This window comes from Stigmatopora nigra, chromosome 13 (assembly GCF_051989575.1).
Source record: "Stigmatopora nigra isolate UIUO_SnigA chromosome 13, RoL_Snig_1.1, whole genome shotgun sequence".
NCBI lineage: Eukaryota > Metazoa > Chordata > Actinopteri > Syngnathiformes > Syngnathidae > Stigmatopora > Stigmatopora nigra.
The window spans coordinates 2,975,211-2,996,482 of NC_135520.1; the positions used below are offsets into that span (position 1 = coordinate 2,975,211).

At 35.2% G+C, this 21,272-nt stretch overlaps 1 protein-coding gene across 2 annotated transcripts in view; it reads left to right on the forward strand.

Annotated features, from left to right (window-relative positions):
* The first annotated feature begins 12,741 nt into the window (after positions 1-12,741).
* Positions 12,742-21,272, forward strand: part of alk (ALK receptor tyrosine kinase) — a 159,736-nt gene continuing 151,205 nt past the window's right edge. For both annotated transcript variants that reach the window (XM_077731422.1, XM_077731426.1), the window contains exons 1-2: positions 12,742-12,864; positions 21,169-21,255. The gene's annotated coding sequence lies outside the window, so the exon portion shown is untranslated. The remainder of the gene's footprint in view (positions 12,865-21,168; positions 21,256-21,272) is intronic.

Consider the following 21,272-nt stretch of genomic DNA (forward strand, 5'->3'; position numbering starts at 1 on the left):
TTGAGCTCAGAGCTGTCAAACTCATCTTTTCCTTCTATTTGGCCAGTCCAGATAAATATTGAACTTATTTGGCCTCTTACTGGCCTTTTTTTTCTATTTTTTGAGAGAATTGGAATTATTTTATGAACCACCACTAATGATCCCACCCAGCACACACTAGTGTGATTGGGATTTACTGTAGATGAAATGATGTTTATGAAATAAATGTCTTACTGCCCACTGTAGGCTAATTATACAACACAGGAGATGATTTTTACTGCACTCCTAACAGGCCATGTAGAAGCAAATTATCTAATTGTGACCACAATACAGATAGGTGTGCACAAAACACCCATTTGTTGCCTTGAACTAGATATATTAGTCAACCTCTGGAGATTATTTTTTCTCTTTACAGTCTAAAATGAGACATAAAACTATTGCACAACCTCAGTAGTGCAATTTAATGATGTCCCTATCTACTACTGTATTAGTACATTGTTTTCTGTACTTCTTTGACACTGAAAAGATGAGCTGCAAGGTGATTGGTCCCCAGGTACAACTGCATCACAAGCATGGCCTAAGTTCCGCCTCTGCATCTTTGTCACAGCTGCATTAAATTTGCAACTAAGAAACCACCATCCATGAGTAACACAGTTTTAAACTTGTTGTCTAAATGTAGCAATAAACCCCATAATGGTGGTAGGAATTAATCTTTTAACAAAATAACTTCACTATTAACAGGAAAAGGGATCCAAAAGAGGAGGATTGGAGAAGAAATCTGCAAGATTTGTGGCAAAATCAGGATGGGGCCTAAAGTGGAACTTCTAGAACAAACAAATAAAAGGTAAGACTAGACACATGATTACATTGTTTGTTATAGTACTGCATTTTATACTTAATGTCACATTAGAATTTACAAAATAGTTGATCAGGATGATTTAAAAGGTATATTATTAAATTAGAAAGAAAGCCAGTTCATTAAAGTTTTACTACCTAGTTTATATTGCAGCCATTGTTCAAAACTAAGACTTATAATATTGCAAAACTTGTTAAAATAAGATACCAAAACATTCAATGTCAGTTACTCACTGAAACAGTACTTTCTATTGCAAAAATTCATGGTTTATTAAATGCAAACATGCACTTTATGTTGCATTTTTTTATTGTATCTGCCATTTACTTACATAACTATTAACATACTAATACATTTTTGTATTTTTTTTGCAATATTCTCTTCCATCTATCATTTTTTTATGTTGCAACAACACTGCAGTTTTTAGTACCCCATATAGTCTGAAAGCTGAGAAATTGTCACAGACAGCCATGAAACGCATCATATTTAATCTCCAAATGTATTATTGATCTTGGTACCCTGCAACAAATAGCAGTAAGGAACAAAGTAGAGGTTCATCCATACACGCTTTTATCATTTGTAGGATAATTCCGTATCTGCTAAAAGTATGCGCATGTGAGAAAACCCCTCGTCAACTCCTTAATGGCTGTGTGAAAATGAAATCAAAGGATTATAACTGAACATCGGTTGCTCCTTCCAACAGTAATATAATAATTTGGCTGCAAATTTGATAAATTGCAGGCCAAGATGACATGTCGATTTCAGTTTGGCTCAAACAAACGCTTATGGTGGGTTATAATTAGCAAAGAACTAAATAAGCCTCAGGTTTTTCACCTACTTTGTATTGTATGCACTACAAATTTATACATGTATGTATTTTTTTATAATTAATATACTGTTATCTGTTTATCTGACATATAAAATATTCAGGTTACAAAACCCCATCAATTGCAAAATTCAATAAACTCAAGCTATCAAACGGCAAGTATCATAAAATTTATCGTGTGACCTTTGACCTTTTGCAATGGGCTATAACGTCCTGTTTCAGGTTTGTTTACTAGTGTACTTAATGTAACTTTATTCTTTATTTTTCATTGTGGGGCCCTAGAAACTTAAATCTAATGCATTCCTAATTTGAAGTTAAGTTTTATGTTTACATGTTTTCGTATGTTGGTATGTTTTGTCATTTATAAACATTAAATACTCCCTCACTTACCCTTTAAACACAATCAAATACATTTTTTTTTCATTTTTAGGATCCGTAAATAATATTTCTTTTGTCTTTTTCATATATCAAACAAAATTTGTATATTTTTGCAATTATTTTAGGGGTTAGGATGTAATATTTTATATTTTATATTGTTGTAATATAGGCAATCTTGGAATGAATTTTACATGTAACATAACCACTTTTGGAACAAGTTCATTTCGTACCACTTTATCATATATTAGCAATACTTGATAAAACAATTATTTATGCCACCCACTAACATTTATTATGGCAACACCTCTATTCTTGTTTGCTTTCAACCAAGTCAAAAAATGAAACACTTTTCACTCCAAGCAGATGTCTTTTTTTTGGTTGAATTAAGCCTTCACTCCTTTCCAATAGGGAGCATGATAGCTGCAAGCAGGCAGCACACCTCACAAGTAATTTTGTCTTTCTAATGAGCAGATGAGAGAGAGAAGCAAATCTGGCTCGCCTTTTGCTCTTTAATGCTTTTGATGAATGACTCCTGTCCCATTGGCTCACGCCGTCATTAGTCTGACACCAGATAGGCGTGAACTCCTAAAAGAAAATGGAAAATTGATTCACCCCAATTGTCATCCCAGGAAAATACTTCATCCTTGTAGTAATCCTATACAACATTGCACGGAGCGATTAGAGAATTACCCATGTGTGTTTCCAGGGACGCTCATGTGGAAAGAAACCATCCTAATCATCTTTTTATATATATATATTCTTTTCTTTGCTATGCTTCTATTCACACCAAAAAGGCATTGGAACTATGGTCCAATTTGGATAAGATTGTCAGGAGACTTTTTAGTCGAAAACATGTTTTCATTTGGAACTAAATGGACTATTTGATTGTTTCATTTCTTCTCTCGGGTGACAATATAGTTTGCTGGGTGTCAAAGTCATTTTGCATTGCGTTATGGCAATTAATATCTCTTGTGGGCCGGACTAGTTCGTATAAGTTGAACAAAAAAAGTTAGCTGCTAAATGACCAATTAGGCTTGTGCGGCTAACATATTTTTTGCTATAGTTTTAGTGTTGTCAGATATATCATTGCTATAATATTATAAGTAATGTAGTGGCAATACAATTTATCTTATTACATGACAACTGCATGATTCTAATATGTTGCAAAGATGTTGGAAATGATAGAAAAGGCAGCCAGTTATTGCTTTTAATCTCTAAATCACATGGACCTTCTTTTATCATGTTATATGTTCACCCAGACTAAAAAAATAATACATTTCTGTGTAGCCATATGGAAATCGATCAAAAATCGTCCATAATAATAAATATTTCCTTTTTAAAAATAATTTAATACTTAGTTTTTTTTTTATATAAAGAAGGAAAGACAGTTTAGGAAATGTGTTTTATTTCACATAAGAAATCAAGGAAAACAGATCAATGTTATTTAGTAGTCGTATTTGTTAAATAGTATTTTTTTCATTTAAAAAAATGGAAATATTCCATTATTTTTAATTTAGTTATATATATATTTTACTATGAAGTCGACATGCATGATTTATTTTGCAGTCTTTATTAATATGGTATGATTTCTAGTTCCAATCCGTACAAGACGGCCAACTTTTCTTTTACTTATTTCCTCCAGTAAAGTTGTTTATTTCATTTTGAAATCATCAGATTACAGTGACTCTCTCCACACAACCTGCAAATACTTTGCAGCCTCAGTGAAACATTTATTATCACCAGTCAGAGCTTTCCTGTCCTACGCAGTACAGCAAAATATGAATCAACATATTAATTACAGGAAATAACTCCTTGAGACATACTGGAGAGCAGTGTTGAGAGAGTTGTAAACACATCATAAATGTTACACTTCACAATATATTGTATTAGAATACAGTATATCCTGAAAGTCAGGAAGTGACACTTAAAAATATGTTGATCATATTTCATACTACTCTATAAAGTTTCATTTAGAATGACTTAGCTGTCTAAATTATCACAACTCTGTTCTGAAAACATCCCATAATTATACTTGCGCTTAATTATTCTGATTACCTCTTTATTCTATACTTTTTTAAAGAAAAATGGACTATATTTTTCTATATTTTGTGTACTTTACCTACCCCACAACCTATATACAGCACCTATGTGCTAAATCATTTGGTATTTGGGCATCAACCTACTTTATTTTTCTCTAAAATATGCTCCTTATTCATATTTAGGGCCACTGTCATAAGAATATGAATAAACAGTCAGTTCACAGTGGAAGAAATATACAGAGGAGGGCTCCGTTTATGATACCCTGGGCTCCTCCATGGTTGGCTGGAGATAAGAGTGCATCTATTGTACGAAATAGGGGTGAAAGCTAGCTAATACATTTACCGACTCGAGCTATATCCCCCAAAGCTCTCCATCAGTTTGTGTATATATGCTATACAATATCCTTGCATCTGGGCTTTGGATTTGTGTGGGTTTTAACCTGGTTCTGTGGTTTTCCCCCACATCCCAAAAGCATTAACTTCAACTCGATTTTATGTGGGCCAGACCATTTTAGATATAATATTTAGATTTTTTTTAAATAAATGGATTAAAACCCCTGAATATTCAGTTTTTTATAGATCTATAACAATTTTTATTTGAGCTTTTTTTCAAATATATTTTTAGATCTTACAAAATTAATTTTGAACTAAATACAGGAAAAATGGATTAAAAAATTACAATTATTGATTTAAAAGGGGGGAAATTAGACTTTTTAATATACATCTATATCTATCATTTTAATTTGATCCTAAAACAGAAAGTTGGCACTCATGATTTACTTCCCCGGGCCACACAAAATGAAGCAGCGGGCCAGATTTGGCCCCTGAGCCGCCACTTTAACAACTGTGTTCTAAATTGTTCGGTTTTTGCGTGAATGGCTGTCTCGTTCTGCCTTTGGGTTGCCTGCCAACTAATTCAGGGTTTACATTTCGCTGAGATAGGCTCTAGCACCCCTTGCGAAACCTCACATGGTCTAGACTGGAAGAAATCTGAATGAATATCATTCCAAATATTTGTAATATTGTTTGTTCTTTGCATTGGACCTTGAAACATAGTTTTGGTGGATATTTTGATGAAATAGAGGCAACAAATCTTGTAAAATTGTATTTTATATCTTTAAATAGTTAAATAATATTCATTTTTTTGAGGACATTGGATTGTTTGTAACTGTTGGAGTGGATATGCCACCCTGGAACATGACAGCGTTCCTAAACTTACTAGCGTTAAATGTATATTTCTGTTTATTACTGTTTCTCCGACCTCCACAAGCATTGCACTTATTTTTCATTTCCTGTCCGCCATGCCGGGTCTCCCATGTGTCTCATTGCCTCATCAGTCTAGAACCTATTTAGTTTTTCACTTTGTCTCCGCTTGTGTTGTCCTATTTGTTTTGTTCTGCATCCCTAGCACAGTTCATTTGTCATCACATTCTGCCTGTCAACTTTAACTGCATTCAACACCGCACATGGCAGAAAAACAATGAATGAGAAAACCACACACGTTTTGTATAAAATACCCCCCAAAAAAATCAAAAATGAAAAAGACCCTGCCATTTTTTTTAGACCAGGAAACTGCCAAGATTTTAGCATAATAGTTTTGTCACAACTGATATACATTATTTAATAATTATCATTTGATTAAGGATTCTACACTTGACAAACTACAGAGTCAGCACTAAGAATTCCAATATAAAATGTATGCAGATAGGAGTTTCCATCATATTTCTCATCAATCCTTAGACACGGGTCACACTTTGTCTGGATCTAATTGCTGAGTCATCTTGTAATATAATTGACAAATGTAAATGTATATAGAACTCAGAGAAGCCTGGAAGCCAGGGAGTTTTAGCAATGATGTAGTCTGGGATTTTTTAAGTGAGAAGGGTGGGAAAAAAGCAGTCAGATTGCAGGAATTGCATGTTGTTTCACCATATTTGCAAGGACTCATGGGAAATTAGCCTTCTAGGGCAGCTATTCATTTAAAGTTAGGGCTTTCTATAGATTTTTTTTCTTCTTCTTCCGGACAATAATTAAAGTGTTCCAAGAACTGGAGAAATATTTGAAGTGAGGAGACTAATTATATAATAATGATCCTTTCTTAAGACATTTTCACCTACAAAGAGGAATTGCAACAATGTTGCTCACAAATTACACTTCTTAGATTACTAGATTAGATTAGATTACATGTTATTAATCCTGTGCACTTGTAATAATATAAATATTATTGGGATTAATGTTCATGATAGCATTAAAATGATAAACAAGATAGTTTTTTTAAAAAGTTGCAGTTTCTCAGAGGGAAAAAACACCATATCTGGATGAAAATTTGCATGCTTTATTTCAGACGTGATGATATATCAGGATTATTTGGTATTAAAAATAGAAGCAAAGGAGAAAACTGTTCATTTTTTTGGTTATTTATGTAACCCAAGGGTTTAAAACCCCCTGATTATAAGCAAACAGGCCACGTGGGACTTCAGATATACTTTAAAAGCAACTGTTTCATCGAGGGGGAGGAACACAAATAGGTCAACTACCCAAAGGTTCTCTTTAGTGAAATTTGCATGCACACCTCTTGCAAACTTCAAAGCATTTATACCGCTTGGGCTTATTAAAGTTAATTTATGCAGTCAACAGTAGGAAAAAAATAAGTATTCCTTAGTAAAAAAAGCAGCATTCCAATGGAGGATAGAGAATGCAGTTTTCTAATCGACCTAGAGATGGCATCAGTAGTTTGCCTACCTTGGAGAGCACCATGAAGATCAACTAAAAATAGAACTAGGCAACTTGGAAAAGGGAAGGCTTAATCTGCAAAGTGACAGAGCTTGTAAAGTGGGTCATAGCTCTAGTGGAAAAAGTAAAAAATGAAGATCGGGAGGCTTAAAGGAGGCCTAAACTCAGGACCCTTAAAGTCCCACAGTCAACACCTGAGGTACTTTACGAAATTCCATTGATTGGGATTCGACATGCCACAAGATGTAGTTCTTTGGTTTGGAAAATAAACCAAAAAGTGCAAAACAGAGTTTTGGGGCCATTTTGCTCTTGGCAAGGAACTTCTGGAAGTGGTTTTAAGTAAAGGCAGGTTTTTTGGGGGGAACTGTGCCCTCATCTATTTGGTTTCATGGTTGTGGCAGAGAGTTTTGGTTTCCAGTTTGAACTGGAAATATCCATGGAATAATCTGCTTTGGGACTCTTGCTTTAAATTTTGTATTCCGACAGATTGAGAATGATGAAACCATCACGTTTTAATGCAAGTTATTCCCTTAGTTCAATGTCTCCCTATGCCAGAAAATGGGCAAACTACGGCCCGCGGGCCACATCCAGCCCGCTAGGCCTTTTAATCCGGCCCGCCAACGTTGTCCAAATGTTTTTTTCCCCCCAAAATGGAATATTTCTTAATACATTCCTTTTTACTTTACTTTGTACTTTTTACTTTAATGATGAGTGATGAGTATGTTGATACTTTAGTCCTTTTTTCCTGTTTGTTTCACATGTACTATTAACGGATGCACTTTTTTATATATATCATATCTTATGCTGACCCGGCCCATCTGTCAAATTTTTAAAGTCAATGTGGCCCCCGGGCCCAAAAAGTTTGCCCACCCCTTGCCCTATGCAATTGTCAAATCCGACTGCAAACAGTTGGAGCTCTCACAGTGCAATGTCGACATTCTCTCTCTTGTTGGCACCGCAGAAATGCAGCTTAACTTTAATCAAAACCTCTGCCTCGTCAGTCCATGAGTGATCATGATAGCTCATTATCTAAACCCATTGAAGTCCAAATCCACTATGCACTCACTATGGACAGAAAGATTGACATCCAATCATTTACTGCCCAAGATTGACAACCTGCTGTCATATCCAATATGTACAACTCCATGTAAAAATGGCTTTCTTTTAGCCCCTTGTAATATAAACCGTTGGCTTTGTAAAGAAGAATTTCCTTACCAAACTAGGGAGTCACGATCTGTAGAACAACAGGTCTTTGCGAATAACGTGAAATGTCAACGATTCTGCAAAAAAAACACAGAAAAAGCCCGTCAGGTGCACCAGAAAAAGGCAAAAACGTGAGCAAAGGATGTACGAGTAAAGTCTATTTTATTATTAATGAGCAAAGTATGTTGTTATTTCATGAGTAGAGGATGGGTTCCTCTAATGTGATGTTAACTGGGAGAGTGCTTTATGACCCCTTGAAATGTCTCTTTTAATAGCCAGCCTCCAGATACTCGCTGTCCTGCCCTTCGTTTTCTTCTCGCTTCAAATTAGTCGAGATTAGATTCTAAGATGAAAGTAAGAGTACCCCTGGGAGACGTTTGCAATTGTTGATAACTTCTCACTTGTTTTGTTTACCTCTCGCCAACATTCCAAGTATATGACTAATCATCTTATTGAGAAGTTTTTACTTCAGTTCTTTATATTTCAGATCATCCTGTTATAGGTCACTATAGCGCACCACCCTTTTTCTATCTAAGTCTATCTTCTAAATGCATTTTTTTCCAATACAAACTATCCTCAGGCCCTTTTTGTCAATGCCTATACCAAAAATTATCACTCTTGAAAATGAAAATGACTTTGCAAATGATATTTTACAAAGAAAAAATGAATTTGGCAATTTTTTTAACCATTTCATAGTTATTTCATCAGGAAACACCCACTTTTTTTCCAGCTATTCTAGTTTTGATATCATATCTGGTAGCAAAATTCTGGTTATGCTAAAATTGATGATCACATGGAGTTTTCTAGTGTTACACTTGCTAGTAAATATTGACGGAATGACAAAAAAGTCAGAAAATATATGCATAGGATGCTAGAAAATTCAATCTTGCTGTGACAATTTCACTTTTTATAGATTTTTTTTGGTATACAGAACCAATACAGCAAAAAAAAACATATTTTTACATGTATTTTCATAAAAAATATGCTCTTCTTTCATTTAAAAATCACTAGCTATAGTATTTCCCAACACCTTTTTAAAGTAATCCACCCTAAACACACATAACTTTTAAATTGAATCTTTAAATATTTATCCACTGAGTACTTTCACTTCATTAATAAAAGGATCCCCTAAGCCAAAACAAAAACAATCTATTGCTTTTTTTACAACCCTAAAAAACCTCTTCTGAGGTAAGACATTTGTTGGTTTGTTTAAAATGATGTCACCTCATGTACCTGCTACAAAAAGTCTCACGTGTCCACAACCAAGTTAGCTGTGAATTTTCAATGCATTCCGTGTTTTAAACTTGCAGCCGGACCATTAATTATGTAGCTTCCCCTCTGTTTCTTAATTTCTCGTCTCACTGGTCGTGAGACATGAATTAATAACATCATTTAATAAGCTAGTTTTTTTGTCTTGTTCCTGTCACAGATCTATTAGTGAGGCGTGCTTTGGGTGGTAGCAAGAGGATGCTGCAGTTATGAGAAGTTGTGTTACTGTGTGGGCCTCATTGAATTCTGTAATTAATGATTTGGGTTGCAAAAACACGGAACTGCCGTGTGTGGGTGTTTGTCGGAAGGATGCTGTCTTCTGTTAGTTGAGAAAGGGAAAAAATAATCAAACACAGGTAGCTCATGCATAATGTATCTATTACTCAACAAAAAAAAAAGCAACCGTCACAAGAATTTGCTTGTATATAATTGGATATATTCGTTCTTTTTTGGGGGGGAAATGAACTAAAAACAGCTCAAAAGACTATTTTTATTTAATTTTGCTGTCTTTTTTGTGTCATATATATTATTTTATATGTCAAAATGTCCCCTTTTTATTCCTATACTCAATTTACTAGCGTTATTTTAAATATAAAGTGACCACATTCATACTAGATGTACTCATGTTGATCTTTTAAACATGAAATCATTACACACTAAATTACATTTTAGATTTAAGTCAATGAAGAAGGCATCAATATCCTTTCATTTATTTTAGAGTCGACTAAAAATTACCACATAAATGGAGGGGCTCCACTTGCAGAGTTGCATTTAATTGGGGAATCAGGGAAGTGACAATTTAGATAGATTCTGCAATAATTGAATCTGGAGTGTATTTGGAGGCTGGGTTGATTGATGGTGGAACTCTTTCCTATAGCTGAGCTATATATGATGCTACAGATAAGACAAATTTAGCATTTGTACATTAGATTAGACAATAGCATGGAAAATTCCACCATGGAAATAAAGATTGTACTTTTTTGATGCTGTAGGAGCATCAATTCATTGACTTAATGATTTTTCTATCACTGAATTTGGTCTTTATTATAAGGGAATGGTTATTTTCTGATCTATACTGCCTTCAGTTGCATTATCCATCCATATATATATATATATATTTTTAAATGATTAGTATTTACTGAATGGTATTTTTTACTTGATAAAAGTACTTCTCTTGGGTTGCACCTCCCTAGAAGGCATTGAATTCTTTGGTGTACCAATGTAAATCCACTAAAAGTCAGAAGGTTGTCAGGATTAACTGGCCTTCAAATCAAGTATTAATCCTGACTACTGTTGAGGTACCCTTGAGCATTTGCCTTACTCTCCCTATGTCTACAATTGTGTGCCTTTCTTCTTCTTCTTATTCTCTGTGTGGTGCGGAAGCAAGATATAGAGCGGGGTGTAAAATCAATTTCCTGGGCCCTCCGGGGAAATTACTATATTAAATAATAAAATAAAACATTAAAAGACAAAGTTAAAAAGGGATGTACAGTAGCAGCCTACTTGGCTCTATACATGACTTGTATTGTTTAATAACCAGGATAACATTTAGGTTTTTGACATTCAAAGAATTTTGGCTGAAATTTGAAATGTGATGAATAATCGGCTGTGTCAAAGTGACGGTCCGGGGGCCAAATCTTGCCCGCTGCATCATTTTGTGTGGCCAGGAAAGTAAATCATATGTGTCAACTTTCTGTTTTAGGATCAAATTAAAATGAAAAGTATATTAAATGTGTTAAATGTATATTAAATGTCCTGATTTTCCCCCTTTTAAATCAATAATTGTAATTTTTAATCCATTTTTTTCAGTTTGTAGTTCAAAAATCATTTGGTAAAATCTAAAAATATATTTTAAAAAAAGCTCAACTAAACAATGTGTTAGATCCATAAAAAAACTGAATATTCTGGGCTTTTAATCCAGTTCTTTTAATCCATTTATAAAAAAAAATCTACGGGACGTGGTTGCAAATCGACCTCCGTAGGTTTGATTGCAATCTAAGCTTGGTTTAAAGCTAGAATTCCTGTTATTGAAAATGCATGAAAGTCCTTGAGTTGTTGTTCTGTTCCCTCAAAAATAAAAAGGCGCTCATCAATGCTACCTACTGGAGCATTTTATATAGTTGGGGAATGGGCTCATATTGCTGTAGATGTGTCTTGCTTCTAAAATCCCACCAGCCACATTGTCAGGGGCATAAACTGCTGCCATGGCAATGCCTTTTATTTGTCTGTACTGACAATAACTGGAACTGAAAAAGATCCATCCAAAGAGCCTGTTTGGAAAGTGCTAAAATCATGCAGGTGTGAGGGGGATAGACATGTTGTCAAGTAATTGTTAATACTATAAAGGGTATCTATGATGTGTATAAGTGAGTTTTTTTGCGTACAAAAAGTGTGAAAATGTCTAACGATAGCGAAAAAAAATCAAGTAAACAAACATATTGATGTAGAGTACATTGTTTAAACCACTTAGTTCCAATATTTACATTTTTTTTCTTTAAAATCACCCTTTTATATGAATATATAGCTGTAATAACTTGTTCAAATTGGGGAAAAATACATTTAGATATTTTCTTCTCCTTACATTTATTTTTTTTTATATCGAAACAAGGCTCGGCGTAGAAAAAAATGCAAATCAGGTTACTCACGTGCAAAAAATAGGATAACTAAGTCCCAAAAGGTAACACTTAGACATAGAAAATACATTCTATTTGTACATATATTAATATTGAAGTTGACCGTGTATAAATGAACTTATTCAGACTCCAGCTTGTGTTTATAAGGTGTTTTTCCTGCAATGTTTGAAAGCACATTAAAGTGGAATAGCAGAATGCAGTCATGGTTTTTTACCTTGAGGGACTGGGTAAATGAACTATTTTTACGTATCCAAGGCAACTTTTGATTGTCTCTGCCTCACTCAGCTGGCTGCTGAAATGTTTCACTGACAAAGGCAGGCGCACTGCCCAGCAGTTAATGTGCAATAACAAGTCAAGCAGAGCCAAAATAACTTTTGAGCATTGATTTAAAAGACTAGCTTGCACCTGAGGAAAGTCATTGCTCTTAACACCTTTTTTTTTTCTTCTATACGTTTATTAGTGAAGAGAATGTAACGACTTGCCAATTTGATAGCGACGTTTTAATACTATGAGTTCCTTCATGCTGCTTTCAGTCCATCAAAACAAAAGAAAGAAAGAAAAGCCAGACTTTTCATTATGGGAATTGTATGGTATTCTTTGTAAAATAGTTTAGTATATTTTATGGTATTTTAAATATGTTATGTGATTAAAATGAAGAGGTAAAAAGTATGGTTTTTCCTAAGCAAATGTAACTGAGTAATCACCATCAAAATAGGTCTTCATCACATTGTATTATTATTATTTTACATACATACACATACATATAAGCACATATATGTACATGCATGCATAAGGTAGGTCTTAACACTCTATTTGTTTTGTTAAGGAGCCTGACAGCTGATGGGAGGAAAGATCTGCGGAAAAGAGTTCTACCTGCAATGAGAGTGCAACAGTCTATTGCTGAAAGAGCTTCGGAGGGACTCCACAGACTCCTGCAAAATGCAACTAAAGGTAGATCTGATTTCATTTTCTTTTTTCTGATTGAGGGGGCAATAAAAAATACGTAGAAGTCCGTAGTTTGGACGGCATTAAAGTATACCTTTCCAAATTAATATCTGACTTAAGAAGGAAAAAATAACTAAATTTTTCCTTGGTTATTTTTTGTGGACACTTTTTAGGATGACTACAATGTAAACATGTATTTTTGTTGACCGTTAAATCCAATAATTAATAGAAAACCTTTACATAAATTCGCACAATTGTTGTCTTCATTAAGTTGCTAGAAATCGATAACCAATCACTTTCCTTCAGAGCATGCCTTGTACCTTGGACAGCCAATCCCATGGCACTTATTCATTAATATTCATTTGAACTCACATTCAAAAAGAATAGTCTCTTTCTGTAAGACAAGATTAGAGAGTGTAAAATAAAACCCACATTAATATCTCCCGAGTCTTAGTGAGGGCCTTCCAATGTTCCAACTTTGAATTTTGACTCCACGCAAGTCCCAGTTCAAGTCTTTGTTCATTTCAGGAGACACTTCCGTATTTGTTCACAAGATGTAAAACTTTAGAAGAGTCTAATGAAGCCCTTGGGTCATGACTTATGCATAGTGGTAATAAAGTGAGATGAATCATTGATCTCCTGGTGATCCTTTTCCAAAAGTGTAATCTCACCCTTTAGTCTGAAAGCGTGGTGAAGCGGGAGGGAAGCCCATTTTCGTTACAAGAGCTCCCGAGTGGCTGGGAAAATGTCACAGTGTAGCATTACTGGTTGACTCCCGGGAGCTCGGTGGCCTACATAACGCAAGAAAAAGCTTTAATTTGGAAGTCAAAATGGCTTTAGAAGATGCAAAATGATGAATAGGTAATTGTTTTTTTTAGCAAAGCATGAGTCAAGGAATTATACGGCCATGACTTCTTGTATATTCAGCCCAAAACCCAACATTTCTCATTCAATTTTTTATATATACTTACCCACATATATATTGATGACATTATCTTGTTGTCTGAAGAAGTTTTCTTGCCTCTAAATCAATTTCCGTCATTAGAATTAATAAATTTGAATTGAAATAAATATAAGCGTTAACTGATATGAAGATATGGTGGCAATATGTCAGCTTTTCAACACAAAATTGAAGTATATTCTGTTTATACTGAAACCTGAATGCCTCTAGCAGGATTAGCTACAGATAAAGTCAGGTTAGTCTTATTTTGTATTTTTTTGTCTTTCTTTGTGCCTATGGAGAAACGGGAGGGGATTGCAAATGCAACACTCCATCCCACACATCAGTTTTTCCCCCTTTTTTCCTCCCCTATGCATTTAACGGGGCAGAATTACCTTGGTTGGGGATGCAAAAGCTGAGGAACACACCCCTCTAACTCACCCATTCTGATGGCTTATTCATTTTGAGTGAAATATGCTGCAAGCATCAAGGGCTGGCTGAGAATAAAATGTAACAACATGCTTATGTTGGTGGCATTTTCTCAGTTGACTAACTCATTTGAGGACAAATACCTCTCCAGGCTTTGCTGTCAACAGTCCTGCGAGTGCATTTGGGCTACTTTCCATCAATCAATCAATGGTGGTGTGTTGTGATGACATTGTGACAACTTTATGCATGTATTGAAGGATCCTATGGATATAAAATAGATGACAAATGTTAGTAGTGGATATGCGTTGATCTGGCAACCATTCGTTGTGTCTACTTAGTGTGATGGTTGTCAGCATGTTTAGAAAAGGTCTGTGTTTGGACTAGTGAGTCTTAGATGGTATATTTTGCATGTGTAGTCTTTGTTCCACAGTTCCAAGGAAGACCCTTTCTACCATGGTGGTTCACTAAAAAAAATGACAAAGCAGGCCTAAGTCTAAATGACATGCTGATGTAATTATTTGACGCATTGGCTCATATCAAAGAGCTTGTCAAGCTGTTACATACTAGTTGTCTTTTCCCCCTGGCTGATTGCTTTTGTGAACAAGTTTTTGTCTTGAGCTGAAGTAGCAGTGTCCAAATTATGGCTCATGGCCGCCAATAGTCCGCTGGATAGTTTTTTGTGTAGCCTGTAGAAAATGATGGAAATGTCATTGAATACTGCCCACAAAATAAGAATAGTCACCTAAACAGTGCTTATCTATTATTTCCAATCAATGTAGATGTTTTATTGTAGTGTGTATTTGTGTATTTGTGTGCGTGTATATTGTAGTGCTTTGTGATCTTTGACTTTATACGAAATTATATCTCCTTGAACATTTCAAAGTAGTTTCTTGGGGAAAAAAAAAATGCAACTTGAGCTTTTATGAATCGAAAAGCAAAGCCATTTTAATCTATTTCCACAGTTGCCTTGGGTGTAATAAAATGCCAGCAAAGTGTTTTGAAAATAATTACAAAAAAAAAGAAGAAGAGAGGAGTTGTGACTAAACAATTAGAGTTTGTTCAAATTTCTCATGGCTAGGGAGACAGGAAGTACTGTGGTATCGTACAGGAAACCCATTATGAGCTGAAACTAATTAGAGAAAGTTTTATTGTCCAACACCACAATGAAAATTTCATTGCCTTTCCACTTTGAGTTCTGATTCATTATTACGACTATTTTGTCTTGTGAAATGTTCATTCAGTGTAACAAAGAAAAGTTATTAGGACTTGATTATATTATTTTTGCTCTTACAAAATGAATAGCTGAAGAAAACCAAAACATTTGAACTTCATTATGTATGCTATTAGCTTTATAAAACTTTGCTTGTGCATTGAGACCAATGGCGGAAAAATCAAGACAACTTGTCGATATTTTAACACGGAAACAATATATCATAACTCTCTGCATAATCTTACACTTGTATAGACTCTCCACCTCACCCATTTATTATTTTTTTACATAGATATGCACTGGAATCAACCTCTCACGTTTATTAAATAAAATTAGGGCTTTAAAACGTTCATTCGAATTAAATAATAACTAAATATATAATCACAGCCACCAAAATCAGTGTGTCCCCCTCTCAAAGTTGGCTGGGATTGGCTCCAGCAACCCTGTAACCCTTGTGAGGATAAGTGGTAAGACAAATTAATTAAATATAAAAATTTTTAAGCATGATTGGTTGTAAAATTAGCTCCATCTGCCATTGTAACTTAATGAGATAGTGCACACACACACACACACACAATTATAACGCCACTTTGAAAACCGCCTTTGCTCTCTGTACTTTTATTTTGAGTGGCATATATAATTGAGGATTTTTAGGCCATGGCTATTGATACCAAAATATTACACTTCATTTAGTAATACATGAGATGTGTGAGCGAGATTGGTTGGCTGTGTGTACAACCACACACGGTGACAAACACAGCAAGGGACCCCGAACATGCTGGGAAACAGTTGGCGCTTTAATGGGCATACACTGTGAGAATCAACCCTGGCCTTGCCGTTGAAGTGACTCATCAAACATTTAGAATTGTAAAGAGAGGATTAGCCTATGTGAGCACCCTGATGTGACTGTGATACTCTCCTTCTTGGGCTGCACTGCGACACTATAACTTTATTTCACGCAGACGTATCCACTTGTCCTTGCCATCAGCCCGCCGTAGCAAGACAAGAGGGATCTCACATAGACGTTTCCTTTTATCGTCTTGTGTTTGAAGACGCTTGAAACGGAAATTTTAAAGCTGGGATGATTCGGTATACAGAATAGAAAACAGGAGGGGTGAAAGATGAATGGGGTTAAGATAGCAGGCAAGTCCCTTTTTGATCCCAGTCAGTCACAAGTGGAGTTGCAGGTCTAGCGAGTCTCCCAGACTTTACCGGCGGGGGCGTGTCGAGTCACCAGGTTAAGTCGAGTCGGATCGGGAGGTGGTGTCGAGCTGAATTGAGTCACGAGTCACCTTGCCCTTTTTAACAAGACACTTGTGGTACTCATGGATTTGAAAGCCATGGTGGCGTTTCACGGTTTAAAATGTCATTCGCTGCATTCACACACTTCCTCAGCACTTACACACTAAAATGGAAAAGGCAGATAACAGAACAATTTGTTGCTGCACGTATATTATGTTACACTAGGCATTAGCTAACGTCAAGTGATGACATGATGGCTTTATGGTAGGTTATGATGGTGTCGCAAGTGTTACATTTGGCTCTTGCAGTCAGGAAATGCAGAGTCGAGTCATGTCGAGTCCCGAGTCATTGCCTTGTGAGTCGAGTCACGGCGAGTCTCGAGTCATTCCCTTCTGAGTCGATTCACGGCGAGTCCTGAGTCATTGCCACCCAAGTCGAGTCTTGTACCCTCCCAGTTCCGGTCTATGTTGTTTTTCCTTCAAATCCCAGTCGCAAATCATTAAATTGTCCCTATGACTCAAGTACAGCTGTCTTTGAGTTAGTCACTCCAGTTTGAGATATTCCGTATTATAATCTACCAACACCTACAGTGACCCATAAAAGGGGTGCAATGGAAATGGTGGAGAATATTTGCATATAGATTACAAAATGATCTCAAATATGTCACTGAGCTTACTTTGCAGTGTAAGGCGCTTGTCTGCCTGGTTGACTCAATCAAAGATTCCCACTCTTGTGTTATGATTACCATTTGACAGACTGCGACTAAAGTATCCTTCAAAGATCGAAGGGAATGCGACCATGCTGTCAATCATCTCGTCATGTTTAGACTTTGAAATAACATATCTATCAATAAGAAAGATGCAGATAAAACAGAATAGCAGTTTGGACACTTCATATCTTCATGTTGTGAAAATCACTTTGAATGAACCTGTTGAATTGCACGATGCAAAAATATTTGCAGTATTTTGAGTACCAGACAGCCGCCAGTGTCACATACGATGTGATTGCTCAATCTTTGCTTATTGCATTCTCCCCATTTTGAAGTGCCTCATATACTGAAGCTATAAAAGTGTCTTTTTTTTAACCTCGATTTTGACAAATCTGTAGTATTCTGTAAAAGGCACATGCATTTTTTTCCCTCTACCCTTTTTTTTTGTCCATCATTATTCTAATTTTACAGTCCGATATTCCTAATGGCTGTTTTTGTCAGGTTCCCCTTTGTGAGACTGTAGCTCGCCTTGCTTTTAGTGCCATTTATATAACCACTGGCGGGTAAGTCACTAGACTGTATCATTGCTCATGTGTTACTTCGAAGAGTGAGCTTTACTAGTGACTTTGCTTCAGATATGACCATCCCATATAATTTGCATTTTGGTTTAACAATGTTACGGTCCACGGAGCTATTGTTTTATGGTCATATTCATTTGAGCATTTTCACTACCTCCCATGTATTTTCTTGTCTTGTTCTGGATCAGTGAGTACTGGAATTTGTCCAAGTTGACTGTATGAGTCCACCCTGTACTGGTCTCCAGTCAGTCATAAGTCCACATAGTGACAGAAAAGTGTTCAAATCACTGATAAATTGGTCATATTTTTGTTGTTGTTGACTTTTTTTTGATGTCACTTGACATTTTTTCTTCATTATCCAAAGTTTATTTTAATAATATCTATATATATAGAGTATTGCAAAATATAAAATACTAATAATTCTTGATTTGTTTTGTTCTGCTGTTCAGTAAATGTTCAGGAAGGCAAAGAATGTGATTCAATTGCAATGAGCACAATCTCTATTTTTCTTGTTGTCATAACAACAATGCTGTTTCAGTTTCGATAACTCCCTCAAAATGTCAAGATTTATAATTCCAGGTATGCGTGCTTTTTATTTATTTTTTCGCTACTTAAATAGAAATGTTGTTTATGAAGCTCCCGGCCAAAAATTGTCCCAGATCAACAGAGTTTGAATTATATTGAAGCGGCGTAATTTAATGGACTTAATAGGATTTATCTAATCAGGGTAAATTATCGCCAAACCTTGCTAAAGCACTCAAATGACTTTGTGTAATTACTCTTTGTTGATGATGGAATAAAATCAGACATCTAGTCTTAACTAATTTATCCATGACAGAAACAAAATCAAAAATATTGATGAACTTATTCTAGATTGGGATGAGCGCTGTTCTTTAACTAGAAATATTTTGCATATTAAAGGTAGGAGGAAGTCATTGTACATTAATATACAGTACATATTTGCCATATACACACTATGTATATACTATGTATATGTATGCATATGCATATACTATGTATATGTATGCACATGCATATACTATGTATATGTATACATATGTATATACTATGTATATGTATGCATGTGTATATACTATGTATATGTATGCATGTGTATATACTATGTATATGTATGCATGTGTATATACTATGTATATGTATGCATGTGTATATACTATGTATATGTATGCATGTGTATATACTATGTATATGTATGCATGTGTATATACTATGTATATGTATATATGCATGTATTTGTATATATATTTATGACACTTACTTGAGTGGCACTACTTCTTTAGAAGCTCAATATAATTAAAAACGCTTTGGTAGTATTTGTAAATGGAATATTTCTTCAAGCTGCCTACAAATATTTTTTATCTTTTAATCATTTCTTAATTTTAATTAAAAAGTAAGACATGTAAACATTCACTTTTTCCATACATAGTTATTTAATTACATTCATGAATAAAAAAGGCTTTGGTCTTCCTCCCTGCCACTTTGACACCTGTGGATTTTTTTCTGTCCAGAATTGCATACTTGATAGACTCTAAGTCTGTACATTTTAGAGTTTCACAGTCATCTCTAATTCAGGCAGACCGGAGCCAGTTAACCGAGTCTATGCAGAAACAACTAATGAGACAGTTTACGCTGAATGGATGTCTGCTCCACATCTTTACTCATCTAGATGTTCTCCATTTCCTCTTCTTCTTCTTCCACTGCTACTGCCTGTCGCTAACTTGCAATATTCCCTCACTTTGCCGGTTGCTAAGGAGCCAATGAATTTTTCATAGCCAGCGTATGGCACTACAGCAAGCGGTAAAATCTTGACTGCGGAGCTTGTGTGTGGGTGTCAGTCAGTAGAAATAGAAGCATTGATTAATGGCTGTGGGAAGTTCAAACAATGGCAGCTTGAAAGGAGCAAAGAGGCCAGTGGTGGACTTGCAGAACCTTTTGTGTGAGGCAGTATGAAGTAGTTGGGATTCAGCCAACAATCAGACATAACACGAAGGGGAATTAACGTTAGCTATCACTCTGTGACGACGAAAGGAGATCTCGGCATGGTGTGACGATGTCACCTCAACTGAAAACTCACTTGGTGGATTCCAGTGTTCACATAGAAAAAAATTATATAGAAAAGCGGAAGAAATCAAGCTACAAGGACCAATCTGTATCCATTCTAGGGATTATTTGGTGTGTATTAAGCACTCATATGGTGAATTTTTAAAGTGAATGTAAATAAATACTCAGTATCTTGATGATACATACTGTACACCTGTGTTACTGTTATTAGAAAAGCTTGTCAAATGGGAAAACATCTGTTTTGAAAAAGGCACAACATCTAAATGCTGATCATGTGTAATAAGGATCTCATGCCCCTCACACGATAATAGCTAATTCCTATCTCAGCACTTAACACCAAGGGATAATTAGCAGTTTACAAGTGTCTTAATTACCCGCTGTTCCAAGTCATAAATTCTCAAATTCTTCAGGATGAGAGACTAACTAGACATTATAATGCTGAATGATGTCTTGAATTAAAAAACAACAACAAAAAAAACACCTATGAATAGACTTTGCAAGAGAAAAATATTTTAAATCTGCATTCAGATGAATTAAATATGCTGCTTATACTTTTATAGTTTCAATTTCCTTCCTCAACTGCCATTCCTGGTGATTTCATTGCATTTAATCGACACTTACTGCACTCTTTAATGGACCCGACAAAAGTCACTTGTTCCTCTGAAACAAATGGCAAAAAAAAGCTTTTTAACACACATACTAAACAATTGGCGACATGTTGCGCTAAGTACTTAAATTACCTATTAGTTATATTATGGCCAAACTATACATCAAGGGTGTATTACTCATTTTTCATTGTTAATGACATCAATAGGGAATTATACATCCAATCCAGTTTGACTTTTTAGTTAAAATTGATTCACTTTTCCACTGTGCATACTTTTTTGTAGCTTATTTTTCTTCAGGTCTATTTTAGATCCCGATTAGCTGTCAAAGATATAGAAAATATGATTATGGTCAATTGTTTTCCATCCACTAGTATGACCCTACTGTTCTGGTATAGGCAATTTATTTCTAAAGTTCTCTAGTAAACGTCAAATACTGAAATGTGAAATACGTAAATGTCAAATCCTGAAACCTCAGGACATTTACAAAATGGTTTTCTTCTTTTCTTCTTCAGGGAAGTAAACTCATCTCCATCTCAGACAAACTGAAACACTTTTTTAGTGAAGAATTTTGGATGCATGGGACTGACTGATAAAAACAGGTGAGCTCTTTTGTTTT